General features: G+C 35.7%; 1 pseudogene; it reads left to right on the top strand.

Moving 5' to 3' along the window:
- The first annotated feature begins 1,773 nt into the window (after nt 1-1,773).
- LOC149849076 (5-amino-6-(5-phospho-D-ribitylamino)uracil phosphatase, chloroplastic pseudogene) lies at nt 1,774-5,146 on the top strand (annotated as a pseudogene).
- Nucleotides 5,147-10,726: the final 5,580 nt, after the last annotated feature.

A 10,726-nucleotide genomic window follows, 5' to 3' on the forward strand; every position in this document is an offset into this window, starting at 1 on the left:
GGAATGAGATTCTGGATCCTAAACAGAATTTGGATTTGAAGTCTGAGTTCCAAGACGGAACTAGATTCTGGATCCTAAATGGAATTTGGTTTTGAATTCTGAGATCCAAGAGGGAATTGGATTCTGGATCCTAAAATGGATTTTGGATCTGAAGTTTGAGATCCAAGATGGAGTTGGATTCTGGATCCTAGAATGGATTTTGGATCTGAAGTCTGAGATCCAAAGTGGAGATTGTACTTGGAAATCTGGATCCTAGAATGAATTTTGGATCTGAAGTCTGAGATCCAAAGTGGAGATTGTACTTGGAAATCTGGATCCAAGTTGGGATTAGGATCTAACTTTTGATTTTTGGATTCTGAAAGTCCAAATAGGACTTTTGAAGAATGGACCTGGGTTTTTGAAAACCCAGATTGAATTTGAAACTTAGGAAGGGTCAAACTTTGAGATTCAGAATTAATCTCAAACTTTGGTTTTGAAGATAAGAAGATAAACTTGGTTTTGAGTTTGAAGATGAATCAGAAACTTCAAAGTTAAATTGAACTTTGAAAGTGAATTTTGAATTGAATTGGAATTTTAAAGTTTTGAATACAAGATGATTTGGAAATTTTCAAAGTCAAATTGGACCTTAAAATTGAGTTTTGAAATGAGATAGAATTGTATTTGAATCTATAAATAAGATTTGATCTGAGAAATGAATAAAATATTCAAAATCACTTGGGGTTTTAAAAGGGAATTTTGAAAATATGATGCAATTCTATCCTAAATGATGAATGAATTTAAATTTTTGAAATTGGATTTGAAAAGCATATTTCATTCTTTAAATGAATTAGAAATAAGATTAAAGATATAATACATCCCTGACTATGGTCATTGAATGTATTATATAATAATCACATTTAAATTCAAGTAAAGAATAAAATATATTTTAGTGCTTTTATAGAGTTTGGAATGAAATAAACTCTCAATATATCCTGACTATGGCCATTGATATATATATTGAGTTAATTTTAAACTAAACTCTGATGAAAGAGAAAAATATTTAAAGAAAATATGATGAATTTTGAAAAGGATCCAGTGTGGATCCAGTGTTATTTTATAAAAGATAAAAATCCTAAGTTTTGTTTACATCCTGACTATGGCCATTGATGTAAATCATTAACTTAGAATTAATTTCCTTTTACAAAACGGTGCACATGCCATTCGTGTTCCCATTTATGAAACTTTGAAATAAAGGAAAATGATGCAACAAATGATATTTATATGCTCATTCATTCTAATCTAGAACAAAAAATGTAATTTCTCATTAACACATGACTATTACATTGGAGTTACATTGATCTTAGAAAGGAAAATAATACTCCTCAAATATTCCCGGCAAGAATCAAATTTAGCATAAAATAAAAAAATGTACATGGGAGGAGAACGAAACTTTATATACTAATCAATGGAACATTCACATATGAAGGAAAAGAGTGCTTCTGAGATGCCTCTGCATCTGATGGGGGAATTTGTCCGAATATGCTTAAGAACATACATAGGGAAACACATGTGAAGGTATGTGTATATATATATATATATATATATATATATATATATATATATATATATATGTATATACATATATATATGCATGTATATAGGTGCCTATGACTATAAGAATTTAAACCACTTATACTCCTGTTATGTTTATAGGAAATTGCAACTGAAAGACAATGTATTCATAATCTGCAGGGGAAGCATTGTGGTAATTTGCAGCAAAGATGTTTTACAAAGATGGGCAGCAGTGAATTGGTGCAGAAAGTGAAGAAAGTGGCATGCAAAGGCTGTGTGCCAAGTGTGTATGTGCGGCTGTAAGTACATAATGTATGGGTGCTGCAGGTGTGTGAAGTGCCTAGATGTTGCCGATGGTGCAGAGGCAAGGCTGGGAGGCAGGTGCAGCAAACGTGATGGTGATACACAAAGATGAAAAGCAAAAAGTGGCACACAGATAATACACCAAGTGTTGTGTTTGGTGAATGTGCAAACAGTGAATGTGTGCACAGTGGCTGTGCACACAGCGAGGTGTAGGGGAATGTAATCATGGTGGCATATAGCAAGGTTAATGAAGTGATGGATCGAGCCTTGATGAAGATCGCAGGTTGATCACACCTAGTTGCTGCATATTGGGATATGACAGAACATCAAAAATGTAAATGTGAAGTCTGGATATATGACTAGATAACAGTGAAATGCCACTATCTAAATGAATGTAAGTTATGACCTAAACAGGAGATGAAGTGATAACTTGTGAGATAGTGGAATGGTGATGTGGATGTTGCAGGAAGCGGGGCAGTTATAGCAATGCTATGCATTGCTATAGGCATTGGGGTTATCGCGGCAATGCCGAAGCATTTCTGCAAGTGCTTACAGTGATGCAACGTATTGTTGTAAGTACTTACAGCAATACTAAATATTATGGTGAATGCTATGTGATGTATGTAAGTGGTGGGAGAGTGTTGAGCAAGACTGCATATATGTCTAAGGTAACTGTACTGCATAGCTAAAAGAAGGATAGCTGTGGATAGCTCATTGTTCCTTGACACAGGTGGAAAGCATGATAAAACAGAGCATTGGTCCGGAAAGTGAAATCTGAAGGCACTATGCAACTTAAAAAAAAAAAAGTTATAAGGGAACTCTTAAAACTTACAGGTAGGAAAAGCCAGACACATTTGTTATTGGAACCTGTAAACACCCCAAATTTTCATTCACCTTCCTGACATCTCCCTCAATCATCACCTTTCAGTTCTCCGGAATCAATGAAGGGCAAAATGGTCATTTTCTGAGATTAAACCTTGCAGAAAGTCTAAAATTTCATTCTTGAGCCTCAAAATTTCTATATTTAGGTTCAGAAACATCTTCAAACTGCAAATTTTCAAAATCCTATTCCTGACAAGAAGCTAGAATTTCCAATTCTAGATTCAGAATGACATTTCATAGAACATGTCTTTGCATAGCATTGCATGAACACTTTACATCATTTCACTGCACAACATGTCATTTTGAGATCCAGAACTCCTGATTTTCAAAATTGTCAATCCAGATTTGATTTTTAAACTTTTCAAAATTGATTTTCAAAACCCTGGGTCTTCAAAATTACCAATTCTTCCCATTTTACCCCCAAGACTCCGAATTACAAAAGTTTTCTCAAGAAAACAATTTGGATAGTTTTGATATTGATTTTTAAAATTTCGTCAGTTGGAAAGAAGAGGACACAATTTTAAAGATTTTATCTCAAAACTTTTTGCAAAAAGACTTTAAATCTCTTCTATAAAATTTCTGCATTTTCTTTATATACATATTTTTGTCCTGAAAAACCATTTTCTTCCAAATTCTTGAAAAAAGACAGTTTTATCTCGTATTATAAAAAATCCAAAAATAAGTTATTTCTTCTACTTTTTCTTTTCAAAAAAAAAAAAATGGTGTGGGACCCGCCTTTGAACTAGCATCACACTCAGATTCTCAGGTATGTTTCTTATTTTCAAGCGGGGTCCATCCGGAGATGGCACCAATTTGCAAATTCCTCTTTTTAATTTTTTAATGTTATTTATCTTATAAATACATGGGTGGAACCCCACTTGAAAATAAAAGATTTGACAAACAAAAATAAAACTTTATTTTTCAAAAGGATTTTAAAGCTGGCTGAAGTGGCATTTCCTCCCATTTATTTCACTATTTGTTTTTTTATTTTATTTTTAATTTTCTTTTTTTTTTTAAAAGCAGCCTCAGATGGCGCCACGGCTCAGCTTTCCTAAAAAAATTCATTTTACCTAAACTTTAGGTAAACGCACCAAAATTTTTTGAAAGTGATAAGGTTCGTCCTTTTTGAAAACGGCAGATTTTCAAAACCAATTAAATTTTTCCGTTTCAAAATTTTCAAAAAAATGTAATGGAACCGCAGAAGGAAAGCTGCGATTTTGTTTTGGGAAAAAGGGCTCAAAATCTTTTAAAAGGGGCATTCAGAAGGAGGGAAGGGGATTGATTTCTCACCCTTTGGTTTTATTGCAGGTGTCCTCTTCTCTGCCGTGGGGTTTTTCCCCCTTTTAATGTCGGTTCTTCCATCCAGCGGGAAAAGCCTCAAGCCCTTCAACTCTTGGTGGGTTGCGTGATAGTTCATTTGGTACAGAAGATCCGGTCGGCGTCCTTCCCATTTCCTTCAGTCCAGCAGAAGAAGATCGATCCCTAATCGCTGGTTACAGATTCATTGGGTGCAGAGGATCTACAAGGTAATGTAAAGCTACGATTCTACCATCCTTTTGTTCAATTTTACTAAATCAAAACCATTGTTGTAATCTGTTAGCTGGAATCAACGTAAAATAAAGGCCCATCCATGGTTTCATTTAAGCATAATAGAGGATTTCGAAGTGTGCAGATGGTAGGATTTCACAATCAGGCTAAATAGATGAGATGGTTCATCCTTGTCATGGATCGAACCTCTCATCTCAGTAGCCTATATACATTTAGCCACCTCCTGCTTTCATTCTGAAAAGAATAGAAAAAAAAAAAATGAACAAGCAATCTCTGAGGTTCTTTGTTGGTCAAGAGATCCTACTGAAATGAGAAGAATGGGGTTGAGGAAGGTAGAGATCTATCAAAGCCTGCACGGTGGGTTTTACAGGATTCGATCTGGATCACGGGAATTTGCACTGAACTTGATAAAATATAAGATACCCATGGCTCTAGTGTCTACACGGCCCAGTAATCATTTAGAAACGGCAGTGAGAGATGTCAATATTGCAAGTTTTTTTTTTTTAGCGTTATTGTTGTTACTGATGATGTACATAGAGGCAAACCTGATCCAGAGATGTTCATTTATGCTTCACAACTCCTTAATTTAATACCTGAGAGATGTATTGTCTTTGGAAACTCAAATTCAACCATTGAAGCTGTGCATGATGATAAGGTGAAATGCATAGCTGTTGCTGGTAAACACCCAATGTATGAACTAGGTGCAGCTGATTTGGTAGTCAGGAGATTCGATGAACTTTCTACAGTAGATATGAAGAATCTAGCTGATATAGAAACAAAATTTGAAACCCAATAAACAGAGTTGGAGTTGGAAGAGGATCCATCACCATCCACCTCTATTGCAGTTGATGATCTGTGGTAATCTTTGTGTATAAAATCTTTAGACATAATCCCATCTTTTTTTTTTCTCAGAGGCATGATTTGCATTTTATGCACTAGATTTTAGTGGTGCAACGTTTTGCCTCTCTGTATATAGAAAATAGAGGGGTTATCTACATTGGACATTCTTCCTATTGTATGTACTATACACAGTCATTAAATGTTAATTTCATGATGTATGATATGTAAAGCATCAGCGTGAATGCCTTTCATCTATAAAAAAAAAATCATGATAACGTCAAAAGAATTATTTATGAGACAGTGGGTTGGACAACATGAAAAGGGTTTAACTTGGTAGCTTACCTTATCTTTGCCATTATCATAAACATATGAAATTTGCTCATGTATCTTCTCCAAAGCATGGAATTTCTATTGAAAAAGAGCTGGCTTTATAAAATTCCTGCAAAAAATTGTCATTAACTGTAAGTAAGATGTATAATGACCAATGAGTGACAACACTATTAGGTTCAAGTGCTCAAATGTATGCTTATTGGAAAGAATGAAATTCTTGTGATTTACTTGTACATGAACTTTTCAAGTGGTCTTATACATAATAGAAGCAAAATTAGGTGGTCAGGCAGGGTGCTCTTCTTCATGACCTTAAGTTCCTGAAAGAACTGGCAGTCATGACTGGGAGCATCTGTCTCTTTCCTCCTTATCTTATTGCAAAATGTTCAGCTTCAAGTTTAACCTGAAATAATCATTGTGTTAACAACATTACCTGTATCCTATTGTGCATATCCTATATTTGCAGGTTATCCTATTAGTTCCTGTACTTATTATAGTTCAGAATTTTTTTTTATCACATACATCCTGTGTTTGTGATTTCACACCTCCACTTTGAGCACCTGTGTTAATTCCATTGCCTGTAATATCTTGTCTACATTATTTGAATGCTGCCCATCCTATTATCTCAGATTTTTGTATTTAGTTACCCTAAGTCATCAGCTCATATCAATCTAACTGAATGGCTGAAAGTAAGCTAGTTACAGGGGAATAAAGAGTCTCTTTTTGTTTATGATTTTCACTACAGCCAAATGTAAACTTCCCATTCTGTAACACAGTGGTGTGTATTATGTCAAAAAAAAAAAAAACATTATGTCCCTACCTTAGTTATGAAATTTTCCATTGCAAAATGTGTGTATATAGCCTCAATTTGCAGAAAAGAAGTAGGATACACAGTACAATGAGATCTCACTTCTTTTGCCAAATCCACATTTGTCATCTTGCATTAAAGTTTCCCCTGTATATACCTATGTATTTCTGGTTATGTATACATACCTGTGTATTATCCTTTCCTGCATGTATCTACTTTTCATTGAATCAGTATCTCACTAAACCTAGTTACATACTAACATATTTCCCAGCATATCATTTCAGATTACATTTACCCATTACACATGAAATTTCAATTACTATATGTATTTTCTCATTATATGTATACATATCTATATATATATATATCTATGTATATGTACATATATATATATATATATATATATATATATATATATATATATATATATATACTTATATATATATATAGGGATATCTTCATGTGCACTGGTTTTCACATACAAGCATTTAGGTAGATATTTTTATTTTTATTTTTGTAAATATACCTCCATTATCACATATCACTTAGCACAGATTTGAGCATTTAGATATATATACGTATATATTTCGTTGTATATGTTCTATATATACCCATTTCCTTGGGTATCTTGTATATCCATTCCTTGTACTAATTCTCATTTTGCAGGAAAATCTGGAGGATGTTGCTTCTTTCACACTCTGTATTCTTTTATTTCATTTATTTTGATTTATGTCAGAGATGTAATAATCAAACTTAGAATAATATTTATTTTTCTGCTTAGATTAAGATGCATTTTATATAGTTTAAATTCCTGCAATATCCTGATTCTATGAATCATGCATTTTATTTTCAAAATCAGTTTGGATGGACACGAATGGCACGTGCACCAACTCTTAGAGAGTTGATGAACTCGGAGGAGTCCATATTTACGGCCCTAGTCGGAATATGGACGAGACCCAGATTCATCATCTTTTTATCAGTCACATTGAGCCTACACTCTTAGGCTATCTTAAAAATGCACATCATATTTCCAATTTTGCAAAATATTGTGAACTAAATCAATTAAACTCTGAACATGTTCATGGCCACAGTCAGAATATGTGAAGGATTTATTTTGACTTAATACACATTTTTCCAACAAATTCCTTAGAAAATCTTTTCAAAGTGCATTCATTCATTTCAATCATCTGCATCATGGTATCATCTACTTTTCTCATGATTTTCTCAAGAAAATCTCATTCTCTAGAAATCGATTCCTCAAGAAACTCTGAAAATTTTCGAAGTTGGAATTTTCAAGTCAAGTTTTCCCGTGATTTTCCTTGAAATTGTTATTTTCTTAAGATTCATTTTCAAAAGGAATTTCTCATCTTTCTCAGGAATCAAAATCAATTTTCAGATATTTCAAAGACAATATTCTCAGGATTTCAATTTCCTAAGTTTTGATTTTCCATCTCCAAAGAGTTTTCCAATGAATTCCAATCGTTTTCCAAAGAAAATTTTCAAAGTCAGAGTTTTTTTGACAAATATTTTCCTTTTCAAATGTTCCTCTTTTCTTTTGAATTCTCTCCATTTTCTCAGGATTTTCTCACATCTTCATAAACTTTCTGGTGATTTCCAAATACTTTCATCTGAGTTTCCTGAGAGGTTGATTTCCATCTTTTTCCTGAGAAATGCTTTTCAAATGTTTTCTAAGCATACATCATAGTTTTCCAACTTATATTTTACAAAATCTCATAGCACATGCCTGAATTCTCTGTGCATTTAGGATAAAACACAATTTCGATGATTTAACTAAGTCAAGCACATTTTGGTCCTTGGTTCGATTACCCCTGTTAAAGGTGGCAGGAACGGTCGAACCTCGTACCAATAGGTAGAGCCCCATCCTATGGATTTTCCTGCTATTTAAAAAAATGGAGGTGAGTATTTCAAAATAATTTTCCAAAATCCGGTCAAGTTTGACTCGCGAAAGCATTTTCCTCTCTCTCCTGCAAGGAAGGGAAGACATAAAATTTTGCGACGATAATAGGTTTGGCGACCGTGATGGGACCTGTCCTTGTCTGATCACAAATGTGCTTGACTTAGTTCAATTATCAAAACTGTGTTCACAAAATGTCAGCTCTTTTTGCTTTTGATATCATGTGAACCTAGGAGCCTAGATTCTGACCTAGCTGACATTGATTGCATATAGCTTAGGCATGGTTTGGTAGGACCAGATTGAGGAGATATTTTCATGTTCACATAGACTTAGGTCTAAACACAACTCTCCTTAATTTAGGATCTAAAAGCAAACAATGTATGCTACTTCAAAGATTTTCAAAAATCTATCTTTTTAGGCCTTAGAGCCCTCTAATTCTTGCATGTGATCATTTTTCAAACCTCCCTTACCTATCATTACCCGGTCTTCACGTTGCTGGGCTCTCTTCCAGAACCCTAGTTCGGGACAGAGCCTCACAACTGGGCCACTTATTTGGGTTAACACCCCCCTACCACGTACCGCGGGCCACAGTTCAAAGTATATCGGTAGGCGCTCAAGGATGTTGGAAAACCTTACCTTAGAACCAGAGTTGAAATTATACGCCACGTACCTTGGATTTCGGTTCGGGTATATCGGCATAACTGGATTGGACAAAGATGATCTGAACCTAGAGTTAGGATTAGGGTCCTACAACTGTTTTCAAAATGATGCATCTAGAGTCAGCCTTCTAGGGAGTGTTGTATATGCATAAATGTCTATGCAGGATGTGATTGTTTGTATGTTACCTCTATTTCTCTCATATTTTCCCCAAAAATATTTTCAAATATCCATATTCTCATCTTTTTCCTTTATTTTCTCAAACCCTGGATGATTTTATAAATATTCAATTTCTTTCAAAACTCCAGGTGATTCCCATTCTATCGTTCTACTGGATCTCAAATTTCCAGTTGCATTTTTTATTCTGCCTGTAATTTTCAAAATTTCCTACATTTTCCTAAGTCTAATTCTGAGTCTTTCTCTGTTTTTAGTCCGATGGCATCCAGTCAAGTCGATCCTATCTTTTCTGAAGGTCACATCTCCTACGAGGTGCGACAAGGTCGTCCTGAACATCGAGCCCTTAGCACCAGAACTTTCATTCCCCGATGATACTATTCCTGGCTCAAAAGCTTTTCTCGAATATTCCCGGATCATTTAAGCGAGTGTGGATTTGAATTGGCGTCAGCAGTCGGAAAGCAAACCATCAATGGCAACCTGATCCACGCAATGGCAGAACGATGGAATCCATGAACCTGTACCTTCTGGTTCCCGTGGGGAGAGATGACCATTCTAATGGATGAATTTTCAGAAATTATGGGATTACCAGAACCAGCCGGTCAACCAGGAGATCCATTAGCGCATCAATTCCTAATCAATGTCAAGGGTTTGGACCCCCGAGACTCATTAGCTCGTATGACAGGCCGCAGATCCTGGCCTCTGATCCAGTTGGACGGAAATGAATATGTCAACCTGCTCGAGTTGTACCGCCAGTATGGGACTTTCGTTAAAGTCAGCTCACTATCAAGGACAACTAGAGAAAGGATTCAGAATGTGATGGTTCTATGCACTGTAGGATTAACCCTCCTCCCAGATGGACAAAACTACATGGATATCAGAATAATCCAGCTCATGAGAAGATGGGGAAGTCGACAGACCAACCGGCTCTCCATAGCCATGGCAGCGCTCGCTTTCCTATATCGGGGTTTGACTCGTTTCTCACTTGGAGAATCCATCTTAGTTGAAGGATGCATTTACGCGCTTCAATTCTGGTTCTTCTAGCACGTTCCAGCCCGAGCGAGCTCTTTCAGATACAATGGTCAAGAACTTCTTCCAGTGGCGCAGTACCGGTCCATGATCGACAACATTCAAGAAGATGACATAGTTTGGGACTACTTTGATCGACAATTATCTCCTCTCAGATATACGTACGCTTATGGCAAGTGGTTCAAATTGCTGGGACCATTCTTCTGCACTTACTACCAACCAGAGCGGTGTGTTCGGCAGTTCTCCCAGAAGCAGCAGTACATTGAAGCCAGACTACTATCAGGAGCTATGACAGAATTCGATCTCACTTCCGCACAATGGTCCGGGGCATATCATTCTGCCCGCTACGGCTAGGATTCCTTTGTTTATCTAAAATTCTTTCTTGGTTATAGAGTGTCTGCCGACTATCAGGAATGGTGGCAAATTGTTTGTCCTTGTGATCATCGCAAAATTTTTTCTCTCTTGATCTTTCTTTCTCTTCCTTCTTTTTTCCTTTCCAACCTTTATTTCCTCCTTTTTGAAGGGAGAAAATAAAAGACAGAAAGAAAGAGAGAAGAGAAAAGAAGAGAAAAGAAGAGAAGATGAACTCTTTTGCGGGGTCTCACTTGACCTTGATTTGAAAATATTTAGAAAATTACTCGCCTCCGTTTTGAAATATTGCGAGAAAATGGAGAGATGGGATTCGCTCATCG

This window comes from Nuphar pumila, chromosome 1 (genome assembly GCF_984573655.1).
Source record: "Nuphar pumila chromosome 1, dmNupPumi1.hap1.1, whole genome shotgun sequence".
NCBI lineage: Eukaryota > Viridiplantae > Streptophyta > Magnoliopsida > Nymphaeales > Nymphaeaceae > Nuphar > Nuphar pumila.